The sequence below is a fragment of the Erythrolamprus reginae genome, chromosome 6, assembly GCF_031021105.1.
Source record: "Erythrolamprus reginae isolate rEryReg1 chromosome 6, rEryReg1.hap1, whole genome shotgun sequence".
NCBI lineage: Eukaryota > Metazoa > Chordata > Lepidosauria > Squamata > Dipsadidae > Erythrolamprus > Erythrolamprus reginae.
Genome location: NC_091955.1, coordinates 68,324,142 through 68,351,060, shown reverse-complemented (window position 1 = coordinate 68,351,060; position 26,919 = coordinate 68,324,142). Strand labels below are relative to the sequence as shown.

Genomic DNA, 26,919 nt, shown 5'->3' with positions numbered 1-26,919 from the left:
GGCAGGCAACAACCCCAAGCCAAGGAACCTCTTGAGACAAGACATGTCAAGAGATTACCCACTTGTATTCCAGTCAGCTGCTTCTCACAAAGGGACTGCAGGACTGTGATTAACTTGAGAGTCTGAATGACTGGATAGTTGGAAAAGACAACATGCTTATAGCTGCTATGGTGGCTATAAGGATACTGATTTCACTAAACCTCACTTCCTAAAGCCTTTTTAGCATTACAACCATTGTACCCTGTTTCCCCGATAGTAAGACACCCCCGATTGTAAGACGTATCGGGGGTTTCAGGGGGTCGGCTAATATAAGCTGTACCCCGAAAGTAAGACATATGTCTTACTTTCGGGGAAACACGGGGGTATTGCCGCCTCCCTCTCATCTAGCTGCGCGCCGCCTCCTGCCCACGCCTGCGCCGTCCCCCTCTCCATACGTCGCCGCGTCTGCCACCTCCCTCTGATCTTAATGAGCGCCGCCTCCTGCCCACATCCGCGCCGCCCCCCCTCCATACGTCACCGCGTCTGCCGCCTCCGTCTTTTCAGGTTGTTAATAAATGTTAATTTTATGGTTAAAACAAAAAATTCGACAATTTTTTTCCAATATAAGACATACCCCAAAAGTAAGACATAGTGGGGCTTTTGGGGATAAAAAGAAAGTAAGACACTGTCTTACTTTCGGGGAAACACGGTAATGCTAAAAGAGATCTTCTGAGCAACAGGTCTAAATAAAATCAATTGGTGAGCGATCCTGCATTCTAGAACAAAGCGTTAGATAACAATTTAAAGAATTTAAGATTAATAGCAAAATGCTTGCTACAATTCAGTCTAAGAAAGTTTTAAATGGTGTAAGGAAACGAAAGGGAGAGAGTCCCTGCAGATTTTACTCTGCTAGTTATTGTCTACCATATGGGATGGTACTCATCTCCGTTTCGAGGACATGAACCAGCGCTGTCAAAAGATGCTTCTACAGTCATGTGACCAGCATGATGTCATGGATCACTGTTTCATCCCCTCCAAATGGTACCTATTTATCTACTTGCCTTTGCATGCTTTCAAACTACTAGGTGGGCAGAAGCTAGGTAAGAAACTACTGTTTGAAATGTTGGAGCTTTTATTAAAGTGCTTTTGAAATTAAATAAATAAAATAATAAATACCTTTATAGAAATACAGGATGTTTAGATTTTCAGTGGAGAGAGGGGGGAGGGGAGGGGGAGAGAGAGAGAAGAAATTTGAAACAGACTGTAGGGTACTAGAGGGGATCAAAGACTTACGGACTAGAGAAGGACAATAAAAAAGAAAGAACAATCATTCTTTTTTACTTTTGTGCTTGGTGAAATGGCTGTTACTAGAAAAGCAGTGATTCTTACAGAAATGACAAAGGTATTATATCTGAGACATTTTAAGGGAACTTTTGATAAACTGGGGGGAAAATTCACAGCATCAGTATCTGCTTATGTGAATGTATAAAAAATGTGAAAAGATGTTAAAGAAACGACAAAACATGAGATAGAAAATAACACGAGTACTATAAAATACATAAAGAAGGGAGGGACATTATGGATAATATATAAAACTATGCAAGGTGCAGAGAAAGTATTGACATTTTAATTGACATTAAAAGTTAGGGTCACCCAATTAATTTAGATGGTGGGAGGATCAGGACAGATCAAGGGAAATATTTCTTCAACTTTCACAAAATTAAGGTTGGGAATTTGTGACAAGAACCCATGAGGGTCATTAACATGGATGTCTTTGATAAGAGATCAAACTAATTCACAGAAGTGAAGACTCCCTTTGAAATAATGGACTGGGGCACAGGAATAAGAAAGTGCAGAAAATTGAATGAAATAAACATTTTTTCGGATCCAGCAATTTTTTCCTAATTTCTTTCCAGTGTTTTTAAGAAGAGACGGGGGGGGGGGGGGACTTGTCTGAAAGGATGAGCAGGGGATTGGACTATAAGACATCCAGGTCCCTTCCAGTTCTATCCGGATGGATGGATGGATGGATGGATGGATGGGTGGATGGGTGGGTTGGGTGGGTTGGGTGGGTGGGTGGGTGGGTGGGTGGATGGATGGATGGATGGATGGATGGATGATATCCAATTCCAATATTTTCCTGGATGGCAGAAAAAAGCAGTGTTGTTGCTGAATGCTTTCATCATTTGAAAAATTTACATGTCTGTAAAATTTACATGTCCAGAGATGAGTCTTCCTGTATGAAGATTTTCAAACATTTCAGTTTATATGGTGTCAAACGTAGCTTTATTTGCATCTCTTAGACTAACATTAGCCCTTATATCTGAATTACCATGCATAGAATAATGCTGTTAGTCATAATGATTTAGCAGCATGACCCACAACTGAAGATGATTTAAAAGTGCCAACTTGAAATCTTTTATTTAAATCACCTGTTTTCATCTGTTCTCTTATACTTTCAGGTTATATATTTACAAACTAATTACATTTATGGTTGCTATTACATACAGTGTTGTCACATGCATCTAGCCTAACATTTTTATGCTACTATTATTTCGGCATTTTAGTGCAGTTATTAAAAGATTAAAAGCTGTTGCTTGAAACATCAGAACTATTCTCAGCAGAGATTAAATGGGCAGGCCACTGGTTTTATGACTCAGAAAAATGTTATATTTATAATAATAAATGGTAAATCATAAAATGCTTTCAATGATTCAAAAATTAGTGGGCAACTTTGCCAATCCTTTCCACTAGCTGAACAGTCATTTGCTACCCCGCAATAGCATTATTAGTGAAAATGTATCATCAGTTTTAAGCTTTGAATTTATCTGCCTAAATGTATAGAACAAGAAGCCTTTCATTCTTTGATGCCAATATTTCAGAACCTGGAACTTGGTGATCATATCCAAAGAGTTGAGAATGATACTATGATGTCACTGTTATCTGATTACATTCAGCCCATAAATGGTATCAACTCTGTTAAAAAATATTTTTTCTCCATGTTTTATGCACATCAAATGGAGAAGAGTCAAAATATGAGCTGAGGTGGCGTAGTGGGTAGAGTGCAGTACTGCAGGCCACTAAAGCTGACTGTAGATCAGTAGGTCAGCGGTTTAAATCTCATCACCGACTCAAGGTTGACTCAGCCTTCCATTTTTCCGAGGTGGGTAATATGAGGACCCGGATTGTGGGGGCAATATGCTGGCTCTGTTAAAAAGTATTATTGCTAACGTGTTGTAAGCTGTCCTGAGTCTAAGGAGAAAGGCGGCATTAAAAATATTGAATAAATAAATAAAATAAATAAAATCATCCATCACTAAAAGCCCTCTGGTTCACCTCTCTCACACCCTAGCTCTCTCCCTCTGTGTCACCAGACTCCTGTGAAGATAACATAAGAGAAAAACTAATTGGTAAAATATATAAATTCTTGATCCGTTATAAGACAGAAGTGGAAATTGTAAAAGAAAAGATGATAAGCTTGGGGAATGAACTTTGGCTACACAATTGAACTAGAAAAATCGGAAAAATTATGGATTAATAATTGGCAGATGACAAAATCGACTGCATTCAAGGAAAACCAATTAAAAATGTTTTACAGGTGGCATCTATCACCAGAAAGACTCTCAAAAACGTTCCCCAAAACCTCCCCATTATGCTGGAAGTGCAAAAAAGAAAGAGGCACGTTCTATCATCAATGGTGGACATGTATACAAGCAAAAAAAATTCTGGAATAAAATAACAGTCTGACTAAAAGAAATAACAAAAGAAAAATTCGAAAAAAACCCAGAATTATATTTATTGGGTATTTTTAACAATAAAAATGGAAAAAGAGGTAAGATATTTAGTTATACACATATTAACAGCTGCCAGGATAGCATATGCCCAACAATGGAAAATAGATAAAGCACCAGAAGAAAATATAGTAATTAAAAAAAATATTGGACTGTGCGGAAATGGACAGATTATCCAAAAAATTAGAGGGAAAGGAAGATTCAGATTATTATAAAATATGGGCAAAATTCTATGACTGGTTAAAGGCAAGAACAGCAAAGAATTAAATAAAAATTCAAGCAAAGCAACACATCAAATAAAAGAATTAAAGAACCAATATTATGTAAAAGAAGCAAAATTCTCTGATTGAACACTCAAAAAAAAAAGGTGGGGAAACTCTCATTTCCCAAATGTTGTATGTATATGTTTTGTGTATGTCTTTTTCTTTTCTTTCTGTTATATTTGAAAAAAATAAATAAATTTTACAACAACAAAAAAAGAAGATAACATAAGAGATTACGAGAAGCTCTATCTCAAGATATAAGTGGTGAAGAAGAACCAGGACCTTTATTCAATATAAATCAACTATTGAGCTTATTGTCACTGAATTAATGGAACCTTGTGCCACCTTATTTGAATATCAGCAGTAGCAATCAGAGAATGACAACACACAAATGGTAGGATCATGGCTAGGAAGAGTGAAAAGAAGGAATGAAAGCAAGAGACTTCAATTGAACTGAGAGTGAAAGTCTTCAATGGAGTTTCAGCCTTATGGGAGCAAGTATTTAATTGTAGTGAAAGTCTTGCAATTATTGACTGTAATTTTACCACCCAGGAAGCCAGATGGACCCTGCTCAAGGCTTCAACAAAGCCAGATGTGAAAGGCAAGATTCAGAGAAACCACTGAAGCAAATAGAGCAGGTCATAATGCATCAGAAGCAGAGAGTGAGAAAAACACTATTGAAAGATGCTCGTAATCTCTTCTACTTGGTTAGGAGAACAAAGTGAGGAAAAGTTTTATACCAAAGTGATCCAGTGGAGAGGAATTATCTACAATTTCTTCTGCATTCTATAAACTTGATAAGTGAAATGCAAGAAAGAACTGAGTAAGAGGAAGACAGTTATAAGCATAGGAAGCAGAGAAAAGGATGATTCAAGCATATTGATTAGGTACAAGAAGGCAAAATACTGTATATGTGTGAGTATGAAGTTGGCCCAGGCTGCATTTCCTAATTATAGAAAAAGATGTGTCACTGATGAGCAGTTTCTAGACATTAAGGAAGGACAAAATACTAGAGCTTTCGCTTTGCATCGTTTCCCAATTTTAAAGCATTATGTCAGTTTTGCACATTATTTGTGACTATGGTTAATATGCTCTTGTCAATAATATTAATGCTATTAGTTAATTGTTAATTAATGTTGATGTGAATGAGGTTATAGGTACTTGGGAAGACCCCACTGTATATCAAGGCCAATGCCAGTTAAAGAATTAGCAGCAGTGACTTCATATTAATAATGCTAACACAATTGTTAATAATATTATTATGGCTGAGACATTCATGGTTGCCAAATTACTACCTAGAGCAGTGAGTCCATGGAGAGGGGCAGCATACAAATCCAATTAAATCAATCAATAAATAAATGATGGCGAACCTTTTTTTCCTTAGGTGCTGAAAAAGTGTGTGTGTGTGTGTGTGTTATCACGCATACACAAGTGCCCACACCCATAATTTGATGCCTTGGGAACAACTTTCCCCATCTGCTGGAGGCCCTCTGGAGGCCAAAAATCAGCTGTCCAGCACACACATTCATATTGGAGCTGAGCTGGCTCGCATGCCAGCAGATATGAACATAAGAACATAAGAAGAGCCATGCAGAATCAGGCCAAAGCCCATCCAGCCCAGCATTCTGTATCACACAGTGGCTCACCAATTGTACATGGGGATCTTGAGCAGAAAGAGAACCCTTCCCTTTCCTCGACCCCCATGTGCCGTATACAAGGCGACACATGGACATCCATTTCAATAACTGTTGTACATACTCCTGGTCAGTTGGAAGATGATAATGAACTTGAAGACTCTGATACAGATAGTGTTTATGAATAAGTGGTAGGCCCGGGGTTACAGATAGTAGAACAGGTATAGGCCAGCCACAGGATGTTGCTATGAGTCCAGAATCTAGCGAGGAAGAAACAGACGTTCACTGAGTCAATCCTAAATTCAGAAGAGTCCAAAAATGTAAGGAACAGGTGTTTGGAAGAAGATATTAAGGGGAGGAATGGGTTAAATACTGGAGTGATGTATTTGGTACGTCAGAGGGCCAGTGAGGAAGAAGGGTGGAATTTCAATGTTGTAGTGCTAAAAATGAAAGGTGTTCCCGTTCAGCTCCCAAGCGAGCGAATTCATTCTGTTTTATTTTATAGTCATTTCTGCTGTTTTTGAATCATGCTGTGAGGACATAAATCTTGGTAAACAGAGGAAGCTGGGAGGAATGCATGAGGAATGTAATTAAGAGAGATAACGGGAGAGAAAGGAATGTGTGCTAGCATGAACTGCATTTTGAATACAGAAGAGAAGAGAATAAAAATGGAGTTTCTTTGTTTATGAAATATTGCAATTATTAAGAGTTATTTGTAATAGCTAAAGTTCTACCAGAAACCAGAACAATAACCACCGATACACTTGGCATCCATGAATCTGTCTAACCCTGCCTTGAAGCTATCAAGGCTGACAGCTGTCACAACCTCTTCTGGAAGTGAATTCCATAAACCAACGACCCTCTGGGTGAAGAAATATTTCCCTTGATTTGTCCTCACTTTCTTACCTATGAGCTTTAGGGAGTGCTCCCTTGTCCTAGTATTGCGTGATAGAGAAAAGAATTTTTCTCTATCCACCTTTTCTATCCAATGCATGATTTTATACACTTTGATCAAATCACCCCTTAGACGCCGTCTTTCAAGGCTGAAGAGACCATGGCTCCGTGTGCCATAGTTTCGCCATTACTGACCTAGAGAATTTCATTCTATCTTCTGTCCTAACAGCCATTAACTCCACAGTTTCATCCATCCTCTTGCTTTGCCTATTTAAATAAGCAAAATTCCCAATTTGGAAGAGTCAAATCATCTGTGAAATCAATTGCTTCATTTGGTACCTGAAGACACTAGGCATGAGCTTGGCCTCAATCACCTCCAAGATCCCTTCTATGCTTTACATTAGATTATTTTAAAATAATTTCATCCAATATCATAGCAAGTAACAACCTGGATCTTTTCCTTTCCATCCTCGGTCAGTAGAATATACTCCTGTAGATGTGTCTTCTTAGGGACACCATTGCATCTGTGTTTTATGGCATGTGTAGTCCAAAGCCAATGTGATCATTGACAGCAGCTGTTCAAATGTATGTCAAAATCCATCCAGGTTGACTTCAGTGCAAAAGCTCTGAGGACTGAGCAAGCCAATATTTCCCAGACTGCCTGGAAGCTGAAGTTGCCACAGGCTGAATTGGCCTTGAGAGCAAGCTTTTACCTGGTACCTAAAGAGATCTGTTGATGGCGTCATTGGCCACATCATTTAACCCAAGTTATTCAAAATAGATGACAATTGGAAAGGTCAACAGCATGCAAGTGGAGTTTACCGCTGAGAAGCAAACCCAGCATGAACAGTCTGCAGAACTCAGTTGTGTTCTGCCATTATCTGCCAAATTGTTATTATTTATACCATCAGCGTGCTTGGTGATTTGTCAAAAAATGAAAAATAAAGGAGGAGGTAACTGCTTGAAGCAGCCGAAATTCAAACTTCAAGGATTGGGAGGCAGGAGACAGAATAAGAAGATAGCAGACAAGAATATGTATGTCTTTAGGCTTAGGAATTCATCTCAAGCCCGAGATCATTTTCGTACCATGAAGGGAAAAAGTTCAAAGACTGCAAAATAGCAATCCCAGCCTGAGCAAGGCCCCTAACCATAATAATAATAAAGCAGCCACACCGCATTCTGCCAGCACTATATTTATAGTCTTGTTTCAAAATAAGCAATTCCTGCTACTTTCCTGGTGAGAGATCACGATTTAGAAAATAGAATAAGTGTCCTTCTCTGAGGACATCCTTTTTTTTAAAAAAAAATATATTTATTTATTCTTTGTCCAATGTACAATACATATGAAAGAGAATAGACATTAAGTAATATATATAAAGATAGAAAGTAAAAAAGAAGAGAAGTAGATGGGAAGGAGAGAATATATATGATATATGAGATAAGGAAAGACAATTGGACAGGGGACGATAGGCACATCAGTGCACTTATATACGCCCCTTACTGGCCTCTTGGGAACCTGGAGAGGTCAATTGTGGAGAGTCTAAGGGAGAAATGTTGGGGGTTGGGGGTTGACACTATTGAGTCCGGTAATGAGTTCCACACTTCGACAACTCGATTGTTAAAGTCATATTTTTTACAGTCAAGTTTGGAGCGGTTAATATTAAGTTTGAATCTGTTGCGTGCTCTTGTGTTGTTGCGGTTGAAGCTGAAGTAGTCATTGACCGGAAGGACGTTGCAGCGTATGATCTTGTGGGCAATACTTAAATCGTGTTTTAGGCGCCGCAGTTCTAAGCTTTCAAGACCCAGGATAGATAGTCTATTTTCATAGGGTATTCTGTTTCGAGTAGAGGAGTGAAGGACTCTTCTGGTGAAATATCTTTGGACGTTTCCGAGAGTGTTGATGTCTGAGATGTGGTGTGGGTTCCAGACAGATGAGCTGTATTCGAGAATGGGTCTGGCATAGGTTTTGTAGGCTCTAGTCAGTGCATTATATCTTACTAAAATATAGGGTCACACAGAAGGAAAATGGGGTTGTATCTTAACCTTCCCAAGTTGACTAGAGTGATCTGTAGGAAACTTATTTTTAAAAAACTTATGTTCATCTGGCATGGGAATACAATCCAGGCATTCTGCTGATGTCTGATCAGGCAGACTTCTCAGGCATGTGGTTTCATCTTTGTTCTGGGAAAACTCAAATAGATGTCTACTGAAGATGTTTTTCAATGTGTCTTGGCCAGAGACAATTATATAAGGATAAATTACTGTATTAACATTTGAATTTATTAAATTGAATATATATGGTAGAGCATTAAGAAATTAAAAGGATAAGGTTTTTTTTTTCCCTTTTAGATTGAATAAGCGATTTTAATTATTATATAATGTTGTTATAATAGATATAAAGTAATAGATTAAAAATAGTATAACGATAGAGTATTTTTGTAATATTAAAAATTTTAAATGCATTTTTTATTATTTCTTTAATTAATTGACTTTAATTAGAGCAATTATATTATCAAAACGATATTTTATAGACGGGAGAACTTGTTTGAGCTATATGAATAATAACATAAAGATGGAAATGCAGAGGTAAATTTAAAAAAGAACGTAGAATATTAAAAATTGTATTTCTGTATTGATCGGACTATAGTTAGATGGGGGTTTTTTGTACTAGTCAGACTTCTAAGATAAGTGGAGCAATGGTAGCTCCTTTAAATGTTAAATGTTGTCTGTCTTGTTTGTTTAAAGAAAAACAATAAAAATATTATTTTAAAAAAAGAACATATACTCTCCCAAATCAACAAAGCGTTCAAGAAATCTGCAGAAGAAAAGTACTATTTTAAGGACTCATCCAGGAACCAGGAAAGGCTGAAAATAAGAGATGGAGCTACCAGCTTCTAACAGCAAGGACCTCACATTTAATGCTTAGCAGAAAATAAATCTCCCTTTTCACTGCTGAAATGGCAAGAGAATCTACAACAGACAAAATTGTCTCTTTCATCCAACCACTAAAAGTAAGAGAATCTTCCTGCATGGCATCAGTAGACAGAAGATAAATACTACCTGATATAATAAAAATATTATTTTAAAAAATGTCTACTGAAGATGTTTTTCAATGTGTCTTGGCCAGAGACTTCAGCCACAAAGCCATACCTGAAGGATACTGGTCCTGGATACATGAAATTCTTACAGCTATCCTTGTTTTCCTGCCCTGACAAATGCCTGAATGGAGGTAAGAACAAAACAATTTACTCTACTGCTAACATCCAATCAAGGCTTAAAATATTCAGTACTGGTTTTAAAGTTCTACAGCCACACTCTAAGCATTAGTCACAGTGCATGCACAAGACAAAAACTTGGGAATAATTATTATTTTGCAAACGCTGAATGGAGGGCCCTTATGGATAGCAGCAAATTTTCACTCCCCAACAGTTTAAAAGTGTGAGTAGGAATATTTTGAAGGGGACAGATTCAAGGGTTACAAGTTCTATTTTAGATTTTATACCCTTCCCTATCTTGATTTTTTAAAAAGTTATTGGATGGGTGAAATATAGAACATGAATCTGCTAGATAAAAGGCAGATGAGCCTGCTTCTCAGCAACCATCTTCTGTCGATTCTGGCAATGTATTTATTAATTGATAGTAATTTTATAAGCTTATTTATAAAAATTCCTGAACCAACTGTCTATTTAACTCCATGAGCCTCAAATACCTGGGATTCAGCATAAACGCAAGTGCATTCAGATGAATTGTAAGACATAATTTTGGGCGTCCTCCTCGATCCACATTAGAGAAACATTTTTCAGCTGTGGCAAGGGGGGGCGTTCGCTCAGGTTCACCTGGTGCACCAGTTGCGACCCTATTTGGACGGGGAGTCACTGCTCACAGTCACTCATGCCCTCATCACCTCGAGGCTCGACTACTGTAATGCTCTCTACATGGGGCTACCTTTGAAAAGTGTTCGGAAACTTCAGATCGTGCAGAATGCAGCTGCGAGAGCAATCATGGACTTGGCAGGACCCATGGGAAGAGCCTTCTCTGTGGCGGCCCCGGCCCTCTGGAACCAACTCCCCCCAGAGATTAGAATTGCCCCCACCCTCCTTGCCTTTCGTAAGCTACTTAAAACCCACCTCTGCCGCCAGGCATGGGGGAACTGAGATACTCTTTCCCCCTAGGCTGTTACAATTTTATGCATGGTATGTCTGTATGTCTGTTAGATTTTTATTATAATGGGTTTTTAATTGTTTTTAGTATTGGATTATTTTTATATGCCGTCTTATTATTGCTGTTAGCCGCCCCGTGTCTTCGGAGAGGAGCGGCATACAAATCCAATCAATCAATCAATCAATCAATCAATCATTTTACAAACGTTGGAGAGATGGGAGAATGTTCCATTATTGCTGTTGATTAATACAAGCTTTTCTGATCTGGTGGTCCATCGGAATGGAACTGAAGCCCGTCGTAAATACACTTTTTGTTTTCTTTCTCTATCGATCTCTTTCTCCTCATCCAGGTCAGAGACAAATTGCTTCTGTGCCTACTGCTGAGAATGGCATAGATGGAACTGCTTCAGCTGGAGAATGTTCTTCCTATAAATATACTACAATTCCATCAGAATCACACAAATGTTGAATAAATGGCTAGAGCCAAACTGGACCACGAGATCATTAAGTCACACAATTGAGTCTTAAGATCCTGCACAAGACTTCAGAGCAAAAAATGGGGTAAAAACCAAGACAATTACTAAAGTAGGTATACCTAAGGAGTGATTCGCTATAAGGCAGCGGCATCTGACTTTCACAGCAAACATAAATCACAATTATTTCTAAAGTTCTCAAGGTTTTATTGCACTAGCTAACCCCAAAAAATTGAAGCTATGCTGGCTGGAGAATTCTGGGAGTTGAAGTCCACAAGCCTTAAAGTTGCCAAGTCTGAAGACCTCTGATGTAAGGAATTGCATTGAAAAATCAGGAATTGATTCAAACGTATCATTCCATCTCTATGAAAACTTGAAGATATTAAATTTACATAAACAGATTAATTATACAGTAAACACATTTTACTTTTATGTCACTGAGCTATGATTCTTCTGGGGCAGGGATAGGCAAAGTTGGCTCTTTTATCACCTGTGGACTTCAACTCCCAGAATTCCTGAGCCAACCGTGCTAACTCAGGAATTCTGGGAGTTGGAGTCCACAAGTCATAGAAGAGCCAACTTTGCCTACCCTGCTCTGGGGGATCCACTCCCCAGAAATCCAAATGGATTCAATCCTGATAGTCCATTAAAGGAGCCTTGAAAATTTGGTTCTCTGTTAGGTTAGGCCAGTGAGGGTGAACTTATGGCACGCGTGCCACAGGTGGCACGTGGAGCCATATCTGCCAGCACGTGAGCTGTTGCCCTAGCTCAGCTCTGCCAGCAGATTTTCGGCTCACACAGAGGCTCTAGAATGGCATTTTCAGCTTCCGGACAGACTCCAGGGGGCGGTAGAGGGCATTTTTGCCCTCCCCAGGAAGTAGGGAAGCTTCTGGAGCCTGAGAAGGACGAAAAACAGGCCCACTAGAAGTTGGGAAACAGGCCATTTCCAACCTGCAGAGGGGCAGGGGAGGCCATTTTCACCCTCCCCAGGCATTGATTTATGGGTGAGGGCACTCGCGCATGCACGATAGCACACCCACAAGTGCTTTCGGCACCCAAGGGAAAAAAGGTTCACCATCACTAGGTTAGGCTATGGATCTACCTGGAATAGGTTATCTTTAGGATATTTCTGGTAGGTTTGTTCTTCCCGGCAACAGCTATCTTTTATTTATTTATTTATTTTATTAAGCTAACGTAGCAGGCTTTGTTTGTTTGTTTGTTTGTTTATTTATAATCTCCCTGCCAATTGGAGGAAATATGAGTTGGGCAACCTTATAAATTTAAAATATAAATCATTATAAACTTTGCTTCCAGTGCCAAGAAATAGTGTGACAAACTAATGTGTCAAGAAGATCAACAACAAGGCACTGCTATGGCAACGATCTCAGTTTGTATTTCTAAGTATCACCTAACAAATCTGAATCTCACATTAACTTGGATGGCAAAGCATAACCAGGCAGCTGGGTCTTGAGATCTCCAGCTTTCTCTTTTAAAGGTGATTCCCAAGCACACATTCAACTTCTGATCACTCCAGATACACAAAGAGGACATCACTCATGAACTGCCAAGGCCTGCACCTAATGAAAGGGTATTTTAAGGGGCCTGCTGTCCTTTTCCAAATGCAGTACAGACTTACACACATAAAGAACACTTGTCGCCTCTTTACTTATCAAACACAAAACAAAAAAATGCTGCTCGGTTGAGAAAGTCAGAAGGGGTGTGCTCTGGAGGGATGAAGGCCAAGAAGGAAGGGAGAGGAAAGGTAGATCTCTGGATTGCATGTAGACTGTATGTCCTCTCCCCCTTTACATCACAGTTCCATGCAAAAGCTCCCAAGAAAGACTGGCAAGCAGCAAGCCCTGGACTAAACACCCTTTCAGCAGACAATATGTAAAGAGCAAGACCCCCCCCCCCTTTCAATGTGTCTTTGCATGGAAAGCAAACAGGGAAAGGAAAGGAGAGGGAAAATCCAAAAAGCAAAGATGATTCTCTTACCTCAATTGCTGTGCTTTGAACATCAAATGGTGAAAGGGCTATGCCAGGTAAATCCGTGTTCCTTCTGAGCTTTGGAAGAGAAGGATATTTAATCACATTTAGGTACGATCTGTGACTCGTTGATCTGGCTCTTTGATGGATCGGTGCTCCAATGGATTCATTGCTGAGCTTTTCGTCTCCTGCAAGGGGGGAAGAGAGGAAGGGGGGAAGAAAAAGCCCGAGAGTTGGAGGATATATTCACTTCTTTCTTAGGTTTCCAATGGCAACAGGATATGCCACAAATGAATAGTGAGTGCATTTGAATGCATGTATGTGTGTGAGAGAGAGAGAAGCAGGGGGGGGGGAGAATGAGAGAGGGGCACACAGCTGCTGAATCCACAGGCAGTGTAACCTAGCAGGGTATCGTGGAAAGGGACAAGGAATGCAAGAAACAGAAAGACCGACGGAAGCCAAAGAGATGAAGCTTACAAAGAGTACACAGTACAGTACATTTTGAAAAAAACCATTATTCCCCACCTTGCATTCCCTCTAAGTAGGAGGACATCTAGTTATTCTCTATTATTATTATATTCAGTTGCAATGAAATATCCCCAGCCACTTCCACAGCTATGGAAACAGGGCTTAATATTGTCCACTTAGCTTCACATCAGATAGCAGGCCAATCTGCAAAGTGAGCCAAAATATCTATTTGGCAAATTTTATTTTGTTAAAATCAAGTATGGTTCTTTTCGTCGTTATCCCTGGAGCTTAACTGAGCTGTGAATAAGTCTTCCCTTTTGGTCAGTAACAAATCAAGGATAGTAGAAGATCTTTCTGTGCTTTCCTTCATCCTCTGGGGGAAAAAGTTGTCAGCAAAACAAATGAAGAATTTCCTAGAAAGTTCCGTATTGTGAGAGTTTGTCTCCTAACATATGGTAGGTCAATTAAACCCTCCAACACCATTGCTACACGATTCTTTGAAAGAGAAAAGGGTTGCTTTTGGAAAGATCATCTGGATCTTCTCCTTAGTTGTGGAAGCAATCATAGACAGCAACAATAATACTGTTTTATTGGTTTTTCAAATAATTTTAACATAGATTTAACAAAGAGGGCTGTGAAAATATTTACTGACCCCTCGCCTCCTGGACATAAACTGTTTCAACTCCTACCCTCAAATCGTCGCCACAGATCACTGCACACCAAGACAACTAGACACAAGAACAGTTTTTTCCCAAATGCAATGACTCTACTAAACAAATAATTCCCTCAACACTGTTAGACATTTTATTATATCTGCACTTCTATTTCTACTAGTTTTTTTCCTCATCATTCCTATCATTCTTTTCCTCCCCACTTAGGACTGTATGACTCTAACTTGTTGCTTGTATCCTAAGGTTTTTATTAATATTGATCATTTCTTCATTGCTTATTTGACCCCTATGACAATCGTTAAGTGTTGTACCACATGATTCTTGACAAATGTATCTTTTTCTTTTATGTACACTGAGAGCATATGCACCAAGACAAATTCCAAGTGTGTCCAATCAGACTTGGCCAATAAAATTCTATTCTATTCTATTCTATTCTATTCTATTCTAGATGACGCCTGTATAACTGTTGCCAAGCTCTTGAAGGTCTATGCAGCTATGATTACTAACAGAAGGAAATATATGTAGCTCATGGCAGAGGTGGATTGCTGCCAGTTCGGACCAGTTTATAGAACTGTTAGCGGGAATTTTCCCATTTGCTGAACTGGCAGCAATGACCAGCTGATCATGTCCCCGAACCAGCTCTCTCAGTGTTGTGGTTCCGTCTGAGGCCCCTCAGGGAATGGCTGATCTTCTGTCGGTTTCCAGCTCAGAGGGAGAGGATGAGGAACAGGAGGTGCAGGCAGACGAGGAGGAGGAATCCCAGGCTGAAGAAGAGGGAGGACAGCCAGAGTCCCCCCCAGAGGGAGCTCTCCCCAGCAAGCAGCCTGGATTCCTTAGAGGAAAATGCACAAGCCATAATTGATCTGCGACAGAGAAGAGCTACACAGTGAAGGGACCAATTGGCTAGGTACTTTCAGCATTAAAGAGGCAACAGCTGGGTTTGGGTGTGGTGCTCTTTGGAAAGGCTAAAAGGCAGACCCACCCTTCCTGGCTTGTGGAGTTTTATCTTTGAGAGTCTTGGGACCTGGCTGTGAACTTTGGCGTCTTGGAATCCTGGTTTGTGCCTTTGACTACTGAAACCTTGGGGTGGGTGTGCCAGCAAGAAGCTTGCTGTATTGTCTGGACATCAGGACTCTGTTGTAAAGTATTATAGCCTGTCTGTTGGGAAGAACAGGTTTTCCTCTGTGTTTATTTTTTCCAGCTATAAAGTACTTTTGCTTTTACCAGAGTGTCTGGCTGTTTTTTCCAGTTGGTGTTGAGGTCTGGGGGAACCCAGACAGAACACTCAGCAGCGCTGTAGGTGATGCCATCTTGTTTCACTGCAACGGAGTGGTGCAATGGTTATAGTGCAGCACTGCAGGCTACTTCAGTTAACTGCTATCTGTAGTTCAACAGTTCAAATCTCATCACCGGCTCAAGGTTGACTCAGGCTTCCATCCTTCCGAGGTGGGTAAAATGAAGAGCCAGATTGTTGGTGGCAATATGCTGTTTCTGTGAACCGCTTAGAGAGGGCTGTAAAAGCAAGATGAAGCGGTATATAAGTCTAAATGCTATTGCTATTGCTTTTTTACTCTGTGCATGCACAGAAGCAGGTTTTTTAGCACTCGGCATGTACGTGCACCCATGTGGCGTGCAAGACACTTGTGCTCATGAGGCACGTGAGGAAACGAACCGGCAGGAAGGTAACTTAGAACCCACCCCTGGCTCATGGTTACATATATGCCCTGATGATGTTACCTACTTGGGTAATGAAATAACTGCAAACAAACAACCAAGCTAAGAGAAAAACCAAAAAATCCAGAGGTATGTTTACTGTTAATGCAAAGTAAAACAACCACATCTATTGCATCTATTTCTTTTCAACAAATTACATTTTTCAATTGCTTTATCTGACTGACAAGATTCATCCCACACTATTATATTAAATTTCCATTATTGTAGGAAGGTTTGTTTTATTTCCCATATTGTGTAATATGATAGATCACAAAAACTGTGAACTTTCTGAACTAGTGTTTTTTTTTCCTTTTTATTAGGTTTATTATCTATTTTCTTCAAGAGCTCAAGATGGCACATACAATACTCACTTCTCCTATTTTCTTCTCTAAGACAAACATATAAGGTAGGTTGGGCTAAGAGAGAGTGAATTGTCCAAAGTTACCTCTTCTATGATTTCTATGACTTAGAATGGTTCACTGGGCCAGGGTCTCCCAGAGTGTCCAGGGGGAAAGATCAAAAGCAACATGAGAAAATATTATTTCACTGAAAGTGTAGTAGATCCTTGGAACAAACTTCCAGCAGATGTGGTAGATAAATCCACAGTAACTGAATTTAAACATGCCTGGGATAAACATATATCCATCCTAAGATAAAATACAGAAAATAGTATAAGGGCAGACTAGATGGACCATGAGGTTTTTTTCTGCCGTCAGACTTCTATGTTTCTATTTCTATTTTTTATAGAGGAGATTAGCATCTATTAAATCAACAGTCCTCTTTTTTCCTTCTTTCTTTCTTTTCTTTCTTTATTTCTTTCTTTCTTTTTCTCTCTAATTCTCTCTCTTTTTCTCTCTCTTTCTCTCTCTTCTCTTTCTTTTTTTCTCTTCTCTCTCTCTCTCTCATTTGTTCATTTCTACATCCATTCATTATTAGCAACTGCAACCAAACAACTCTTGACAGATTAATCATTTAAAGCATTAAAGTGTTGACAATATGATATTAATAATACAAAAATAAAACTGTGAAACTAGACAACAAAATCCAGTAAAAATAATGGTTGCAGGGTCAATTAAGGCCACAACAGCTGCACTAGGTAAAGTTGTGAGTACAGGAAGACCCCAAGTCATGACCTTACTGTTTCAGCAATAATGTCTCACCTCATCCCCCCCCCCAATTAAAAAACTCCTACTGGAATAAAGACATGCAATATGGGATATACAGTACGTGATGGGCATACAATAACTCCTTTCTGTTTGGATTCAGCTTCAGCCTGTTTACAATGCCCAAGCAATGAAATCTTATCTCAGAGTTTTCATTCTCAATCTCAAAGAGTTCATTTTAAAGTTCTGCTGATCAAACTCACTGTGCTTTAGCCAGATATACTGTATGTTTGCCAATTCTGCTGAACTGAGATACATTATATGCCCAGTATTTATTCTGAAAATTTACACGGCTCTCGTCTTAGATTCATAACTCTGGATAGTAAACAGTTCAAACAAAAACAATGTAAAAACTCACAGCCAATTAAAATTATCTACTACAAGAAAAGCAAATAGCCAAGATACTACCTACCAATTCCATAAAAATAATCACATGTATATTGAGCCACTCTAACATTCTGATTCTCCCCTTAAGACAGTGGTTCACAACCTGGGGGTTGGGACCCCTTCGGGAGTCGAACGACCGTTTCATAGGGGTCACCTAAGACCGTGGGAAAAGACAAATTTCCCATGGTGTTAGAAACTAAAGCTTCTATTTTGGCCTCTTGGAACATATTTTTTTACAATCCGATCTTTCAGGCATTTACAGTGAGGGTGTCCCTCTGACCTTCTTGCCAATCAGCTTAAAGCTCTGTTGGGAGAATTGGTGCTAGACTTATGGTTGGGGGTCACCACAACATGAGGAACTGTATGAAGGGGTCGCGGCAGTAGAAAGATTGAGAATCACTGCCTTAAGAACGGAACCAAGTTTTAACAGTCTTTCAGAAGGCCAAGAAAGTCGGGGCCATCTGACTCTTAGGGGAGAGGAGCTGTTCTGAAGTCCAAACACTGTAACGGAGGAGATACATCACAATTCTGCAAGATGGCACTGTTTGAAAAAAGGGACACCTCCGCCCCCCCACCAAAGAGGACCTACCAAATCCAATGCAGTGGTAACAAATAATTATGTAAGCACCTGTGTCCCATGTGCTACAGGCTTCCAATGCCATTCACAGAGCAAAGGTTTTGCACAGGTGAATATTACAACTAGGTAACTCTTTGATTTAAAAATTAGCTTTTATTTTAAGATGTTACATAATTTAAAAAATGAAAAAAAGTAAAAGTAAAAGTATGAAATGGAAATATCAGAGAGCAAAAAATATGAAAGGTAACAAGAAACAAATAAAAGAATATCAAAAGAAGTGACTTCTACCCTTCTTTGCAGCAGTTACAAGCACAGTAATTACTATCTCTGCCCTGCCAAATTACATATCATGGTTCTCTTCTTCCTATAAACAAACCTTGTGAATCAATAAATCACCAAATCTCCAGTTGATTTTGAATATTTTTCATATTAAAATAATCCATACAGGGTCTCTGTCTTTTATAGAAGCAATTATAGTTCACTCATTAACCAAGCAGGTCAATTTAGCCATTTCTGCAAACTTGGCCATTTCTCCATTATAAATCTTTCTGCATTCTTCCATCTTGGCAACTCTGATCATGATCTTGGCAACTCTGATCATCTAAATCAGAGTCTTTAAGACTTTTGAACTTCAATTCCCAGAATTCTTCAGCCAGCTTTGCTTTGCTGGCTAAGGGATTCTGGGAGTTGAAGTCCACAAGTCTTAAAGTTGCCAAGGTTGGAGACCCCTGATCTAGATAAATTCAGACCATGGCCCCAAAAACCAAGCCAGCACTATCCACACAATTAATAACAAACTTGCAGCATTCCTCTAGACTGGAAGGATGGAGGAGAACATTAATGTTCTTCCCAGTTTTTCAAATCATCCAGTCTTTGCAGTATCTCTGTCTCCAAATAGCATAACAGAAGGAACAATTGTTCATCAGAATTGCTCTGTCATACCTCTGATCTGTGCCCTGACAAACAGCATGCTTTATAAGCGACAGGTCCAGAAAGCCAATCTTTTGCTTCAATGTCTCATAAGAGTGTACCACAGATGCCACAATTTTTATCTTTGTCTTCTTGCAAGGCCCTCTTGCCTTTTATATAGCAACCATCTATCTCTTGTTCCATTTATCTTTTTGTCCTCCTGAAGGGCTCTTTCATTAGCAAAGGTCAAAAAACTGTTTCTAAGTTCCAGCAGTCAGGATATATTTCATAGTACTTGCTTCTGATTGTGGCTCTCATCTTCTCAGCTGGCTCCCTTGTTTAATTCTCTTCCTTTAAGAGAAATGCTTCTTCTGTCATTTCTTTTTATAGTGCCTCCTTCTCTTGAGCTGATAAATCTTTAACTAGTTTCACCTGAAGTGTGGTCAGTTGCTACTCCAATCTTCTGAATTTTCCTTCAAGAGCCACTACAAGTTTACACTTGCTGACAATATATGTCAAATTGTTCTCCGCCAGGAAAATAAACATACCACAAGCATTACAATCCACAGGTCTAGATGCTGTCTGTTTATCTTCACTTGTGTTTCTCAACCTATCAACAAATTCTCAGGATAGGCAACAACATACCTATCCACTTAAGAGTAAAAAGGTGCAAGGGCTTCTCTCTTAAACCCCCTTGACAATTTTCTGGGGAAATGACCCTTGTCTGGAGGACCATCAAATGTTCAAAGGGGGTGCCATGTTTTGATAAAGGTTTATGAGAAGCACTCTTTCAAAGTTACTTCATACATAGTCCTAATTCTGAAACGAAGCAACCATATTGTTTCAATCTGCATCACTTTAGAAGCTTGAATGAATGGAAAGGGCTTTCCGTTAACTACTCAAAATGTTAGTAGAAATTTCTGAGTGTAAGCCATTTGTGCAGAGAATTTATTTATTTGTTTGTTTGTTTGTTTGTTTATTTATTTATTTATTTATTTATTTTGTCCAATACAATGATGGTTTTAATGGGTACATATCTATATACACATAGTAAAATACATGATGAAGGTTATAGAGGAGATACTCATAGTAAAATACTGTATATCTAAGAAAGAATAGAAAAGAAGATATAGTAATAGAACAGATCAATGAAAGAATAGAAGAAAGGTATAGGAGATATAGGAGAGCAGTAGGACAGGGGACGGAAGGCACTCTAGTGCACTTGTACTCACCCCTTACTGACCTCTTAGGAATCTGGATAGGTCAACCGTAGATAATCTAAGGGTAAAGTGTTGGGGGTTTGGGGATGACACTATGGAGTCCGGTAATGAGTTCCACGCTTCGACAACTCAGTTACTGAAGTCATATTTTTTACAGTCAAGTTTGGAGCGGTTAATATTAAGTTTAAATCTGTTGTGTGCTCTTGTGTTGTTGTGGTTGAAGCTGAAGTAGTCGCCGACAGGCAGGACGTTGCAGCATATGATCTTTTGGCAATACTTAGATCTTGTTTAAGGCGTCTTAGTTCTAGGCTTTCTAGGCCCAGGATTGAAAGTCTAGTCTCGTAGGGTATTCTGTTTCGAGTGGAGGAGTGAAGGGAATCTGCTTCTTCTCATCTTCAGGGCAGATGAAATAACATGTTAAGTCAACTTGTATTGCTTTTTCTCCTAGAAAAAACACTTGCCCCCAAAATGCACTGGCTTGCTTTGAAGTAATACTACCTCTTTAATTAATTCCCTTCTAAAGGCTGCTCAAAACTTTACAATGTGTTGTAATCCTGAAAAGAAAAGGCTGAACAAATAAAATAGAACACCACATTATAGAAAGGAAATAGAGCAAAGCACAGGGCAACAATGCATGGAACCTACACTTTAAAAATCAAAAGTATAAAATTATATTAATAAAAACTATATCAGATCCTGGTGCTACCTGGTTCATCCTTGCAGCTGGGATTGCATTCCCAATTTGGCTCAAGATTTGCACCCTATCAATAGTCTGATAAAAACCACAAAGCCGAAAATGCTGTTGGTAGGTAAGTAAAGCTGGCGCCTTTCCTTTGTTCCCTAAAAGGAGACTGGCGGGCAGGTCTGGGAAGGCTTGTTGCAGAAGAGACGGAGTAACGACTCGGACACAAGAGCTGGATTTAAACTTGGGTCATTTTATTATAATAAATTTGCATAATTTATTAATTAAATTAGCATGAATTAGCATAAATTTGCATAAATCAACATACTCAACTATGACCCGGAAACAGTGGACCTGCAGGGTCAAACAAACACTTCCGGGGCGGAAATGACGTAAAAGGTCAACATTCCTGGGCAACTATGGGCGTAATCGATGCTGGTCCAGGTGAGGGACCTCTCCCTCACCTGAGACCCTGCCATACACTCGCATGAGGGGGGTCCCGCCGGCTCACCCCTACCCTGGGACTTCAATAGCGGGACCCAAAGACAGGTTCCCCCCAAGTGCGCAGGTAGCACCCACCATGGGCTTGGAGAGAACCTGTCAATCATCCCCAAAGATGCCCAAGGGAGAACGCGCAGTTGCTGAAACCACCCAGATTTCCGCCCCTAACCTGCCTACCCAATGACCAGAGGTAAGCCAATTAACCTAATTAAATGCCAACACCCCCTAACCGCACATCCATCTCCCCAGTGTGGAATGGGCGAAAAAACAGCCTGGCCTAATGGGCGAGGCTGCAAAAAATTCCCATTCGGCCCCAAAGGCGACCCACTAGGCACACTGCAAAATAGGGAAGGGCGGGTGGGTGTCTGCTCTTGGCACCAGGTCCGGGCGAACAGGCTCTCTTCCCGGCCTGCTGTCCCTTAAATAGGGCCAGCAGGCCCCGCCCGGACCCGACGTCATGCCCAGCCACGTGGGCAGGGCATTCTCGGCCGAAATCTCGCCTCGCGAGATTTCGGCCGAAAACAAGATGGCGGCCGCCATCGGAAGGGTCCGAGTCTGCCCGGCCCTTCCGCAACAGCGCCGTGGGGCCGGTGAGTCAGCCGGCGATATTGCAGAAGAGACGGAGTAACGACTCGGACACAAGAGCTGGATTTAAACTTGGGTCATTTTATTATAATAAATTTGCATAATTTATTAATTAAATTAGCATGAATTAGCATAAATTTGCATAAATCAACATACTCAACTATGACCCGGAAACAGTGGACCTGCAGGGTCAAACAAACACTTCCGGGGCGGAAATGACGTAAAAGGTCAACATTCCTGGGCAACTATGGGCGTAATCGATGCTGGTCCAGGTGAGGGACCTCTCCCTCACCTGAGACCCTGCCATACACTCGCATGAGGGGGGTCCCGCCGGCTCACCCCTACCCTGGGACTTCAATAGCGGGACCCAAAGACAGGTTCCCCCCAAGTGCGCAGGTAGCACCCACCATGGGCTTGGAGAGAACCTGTCAATCATCCCCAAAGATGCCCAAGGGAGAACGCGCAGTTGCTGAAACCACCCAGATTTCCGCCCCTAACCTGCCACGGAGCGGGGGTCAGATCTCTATCTTGGCCCCCCGACTCCCCCCTCTATCTGCGCCAGCTCACGCAGAGACCGCTGCAGGTCCTGTAAGAAAATGGCGTTCCCCTGCTCTGACAGGTGAACGCCATCGGCCCGGTAAAGCCACGGCCGATCTACGGTGATGAGGGGATGGGCCACTACAACCCCACCTAAATTCCCTGACTACCCTTCCCAGGGCCTTATGGCCTCTACACCTGACCCGGTGAATGGCCCTAAGGGAAAAAGGCGACCCACAAATATCCCTAGGGGATCGAAGACCGCACCACATAGATGGCGGGCCACACAGCGTGAAGCCACCGCAGGCTCCCGCAAGCCTGGCGGGTCCCCAGCCGACCCCCAAGCCGTACCGGTCCTTGCCCCCAAGAGCAAGACCAGCGACCGGGGCGCAGCAATGGGATGCCGCCCTCCCCGAACAACTGGGCGTAGCCATGTGACCACCCGCCCAGCACCGCCTGGGCGCAGCAATGGGATGCCGCCCTCCAAGCACACATCCAGGCGCAGCAATGAAATGCCGCCCCTGGCACCAACTGGGCGCAGCAATGGGATGCCGCCCTCCCAGCACACATCCAGGCACAGCAATGGAATGCTGCCCCGGCACCAACTGGGCGCAGCAATGGGATGCCGCCCTCCCAGCACTAACTGGGCGCAGCAAAGGGATGCCGCCCTCCCAGCACCACCTGGGCGCAGCAATGGGATGCCGCCCTCCCAGGACCGATCTGGGCGCAGCAATGGGATGCCGCCCTCCCAGGACCAACTGGGCGCAGCAATGGGATGCCGCCCTCCCAGGACCAACTGGGCGCAGCAATGGGATGCCGCCCTCCCAGGACCAACTGGGCGCAGCAATGGGATGCCGCCCTCCCAGCACCACCTGGGCGCAGCAATGGGATGCCGCCCTCCCAGGAACAACTGGGCACAGCAATGGAATGCCGCCCTCCCAGCACCACCTGGGCGCAGCAATGGGATGCCGCCCTCCCAGGACCACCTGGGCGCAGCAATGGGATGCCGCCCCCCCAGGACCAACTGGGCGCAGCAATGGGATGCCGCCCTCCCAGCACCACCTGGGCGCAGCAATGGGATGCCGCCCTCCCAGGACCAACTGGGCGCAGCAATGGGATGCCGCCCTCCCAGACCAACTGGGCGCAGCAATGGGATGCCGCCCTCCCAGGACCAACTGGGCGCGGCAATGGGATGCCGCCCTCCCAGCACCACCTGGGCGCAGCAATGGGATGCCGCCCTCCCAGGACCAATCTGGGCGCAGCAATGGGATGCCGCCCACCCAGCATAGCGGTAGAAACGCCCGTCCTACCGCACACCCCGTCTCCCCCGCCAGACAACAAGGACCCAGCCGCCACGACGGCAGGGTCCCCACCCCCGACGGCACCGTGTTGCTGAGTGGTCTCGGAGCACTCATGACCCAAAGCAACACCGTCGGTCCATCCTGGCGGGGTTGAATAGAAGGGGACCAAAGGGAGCCCTGGCCTAAGATCTACCCCGGACCCTCAACTGGCCGTTCGTAGCCTAAAACAGGCCGTCGACCGCCAGCGGTCAGCATCCCCGAATCCTCAGTATCGAGAACGCCGTCACCGTACTAGAGGCGGCGCCACTGCGGAACGAGCGTTCCCACAAGCGGCGGGATCCACGCTTGGCCTGGCCAAACCCTGTACTCCAAAACCCGCCCGACTAAGGCGATGAGATGGAAGGCCAAAAGGACCTAGCAACCAGTGATAAGGCCCTGGCCAGCCGTCCCGCATCTTCACTATGCGGAACTCACCATAAATCCACAAACCAGCCCCCGCCTCATACAAAAGGCGAGGCCGGCCACCTGGCCCTCAAGTCCTAACTGAAAGGCCACACTGCCTAAACTGGACACAAATATGGCCAGGTACACAACTGGGGCAGGCCAGCTACAGGGGTAACCTGTAACCTGCCTGAACCCCCCGAACTCTGCACCTGTCTGCTGTGAATCCCCCAGAGTGCGGGAGGTACACAACTGGGACACCACAGAGGGGGCCATAGCCCAGCAGACCTTTACTCTCCTACGCCCGGGAGACCCCCCAGACTCCAAAGGTGGCCGGGGAACGCCGCTGGCGACTCCCGGGCCCACGGGGTCAGGGTCCAAACCTGGACAACTGACCACGGGACAGGGCATCAGCGACCCCGTTATCCACCCCGGGGACATGCCTAGCCAAAACAATGCGTTTAGGGACAAGGACCTGTGCACAAAATGGCGGACAAGCCGCATGACCCTGTCGCTCTTTGAGGACAGGGCATTCACCACATGGACAACCGCTAGGTTGTCACACCAAAAGTGCCCGGTCTTGTCCCTAAACTGCTCCCCCCAAAGCTCTAAGGCCACTATTAAGGGGAAGAGCTCCAGGAACGTCAGGTCCTCAACCAACGAAGAGGCACTCCATTCCGGAGGCCATGCCGACCAGCCACTGGTCACCTAACACTACCCCGAAATCACCAGTCCCCGCGGCATCAGAGCAGAGCTGCAACTCAGCTTCCCAAAAGAAGCTCGTGCCTCCAGAAGGACAAACCATTAAACCTAACCAAGAAATCCCGCCACACGCCGAGGTCAGCCCTGACCCCAGCGCAAAGGCGGGTACGATGATGGGGCAGACGGAGCCCCTCCATCGTGTCTTACAACCTCCTGGAAAAACCCTACCAGGAACAACCACCCGACAGGCAAATTAGAATGCCTGCCAATTCCTGAAGCTGCCGTAGGGTAACCTTCCGGCAGCCCAGCACCTCATCGAGCTTTCTTCTGATCCTAAGCAACTTCTCTAGGGGCAACCTAGAAGATTGCACCTCCAAGTCCAATTCAATACCGAGACAGGTAATCCTGGTGGCGGGGCCCTCGGTCCCCTCAGAGGCTAAAGGCCCCCTCAACAGAGCGCAAAGGGCTTCGAAGACCAGCATTAGAGCAAAGCAATGCTCTGAACGCGCAGGCCCCGCCAACAAGAATCCATCGAGGTAGTGAACGACCGATCCCAGACCGCTGCGCCTCCTGAGCGACCACCCCAAGAAGGTGCTAAAACTCTCAAAAAAGAGAGCATGGGACAGAGCAGCCCATTGGCAGTGCCCTGTCCACAAAAAACCCCACCTTCGCAATGGAAGCCGAGAAGCCCGCATCCGTCTGGGTGTATGGGGAGGAGCCGGAATGCCGACTCAATGTCGCATTTTCCCATAAGGGCTCCAACCCCACACTTCCTAACCATGGCACGGCCGCATCAAATGATGCGTACCGCACCGAACAAAGTTCGTCAGGAACGAAATCATTCACTGACTCCCCTTTAGGAAAAGACAAGTGGTGAATCAACCTAAATTCACCCGTCGCCTTTCAGGGGACCACCCCTAAAAAGGGGCCCCTCCCCTGCAAGGGATCCTGAATCCCTGTGAAAAACCTAGCAAGAGAGCAGCCGCTCTCGAGCGAGGGTGGTAGTCCCTCAACCAACCCTCGAGCATGCTTACCTACTTGGGCTGGGCCCATTTTCCCCCAGTAGTTGGGGTTTGTTCCCTGGACCCCCTCCCCTCTTAACCGTCCCCTTTTAGGGGCAGGGGCACACCGAAGCGGCATGGGCACCCTGCCCTCCCGCACGCACGGCTGTACCTACAAAAGGGGGCGAGAACAAGCCCCCCTGCAGCAAAGCCCTGACATGCAGCAAACGGGTCCCACTCTGTGGTGGCCCCCGTACATTAATACCCCTGGTCCCGACGGGTAAGCCTTCAAAAGGGGCGGAGGCACTACGGCCCGCGTTGGCGGGGTCCGAACCCCCCTGCCCCGGCTACCCCAGGCCATAGCAAAAAACTGCCCCAGGGGCCCGTGCCCCCGCAGTAGGAGCCGGCGGGGGGGGCAAACCTGGTTACAGGTGCCCCCCCCCCGAAAACCCCCAAAAACTAGGACCGGGTGGCCACCAACCGTAGTCTCCCCCCCAGCAGGACCCACCGGGGGGGGGGGCTTCCTGGCTACCCTGGCCGAGGGCCTCATCGCCTTCCCAGGCACAGCTACAATGGGGCAACAAACTATTCAAATAATTAATGTTGGGCCATAACTGTTTTACTGGTTTGACTACAACTTTACTGAAAGAGCAGTAGATCGTTGGAACAAACTTCCAGCAGACTTGGGATATAAAACCACAGTAACAGAATTTAAACATGTTTGGGATAAACATATAGCCATCCTGAGATAAAATCAGTAAATATTATAAGGGCAGACCAGAGGGACCAATAGGTTTTTCCTGACTTCAGTGTTTCTATATAAATAATTAAATAATAGTAATTATAAATATCAGTAGTATTATTATGTATGTTTTGTTTTA

The 26,919-nt window shown here is 43.3% G+C and overlaps 1 protein-coding gene across 1 annotated transcript in view; it reads right to left on the bottom strand.

The window, feature by feature from the left end:
• The window catches only part of ELFN2 (extracellular leucine rich repeat and fibronectin type III domain containing 2), a 285,684-nt gene that overhangs the window by 167,315 nt on the left and 91,450 nt on the right, over positions 1 to 26,919 (bottom strand). Inside the window, 1 exon segment of the mRNA XM_070756181.1 lies at positions 13,190 to 13,368. The gene's annotated coding sequence lies outside the window, so the exon portion shown is untranslated.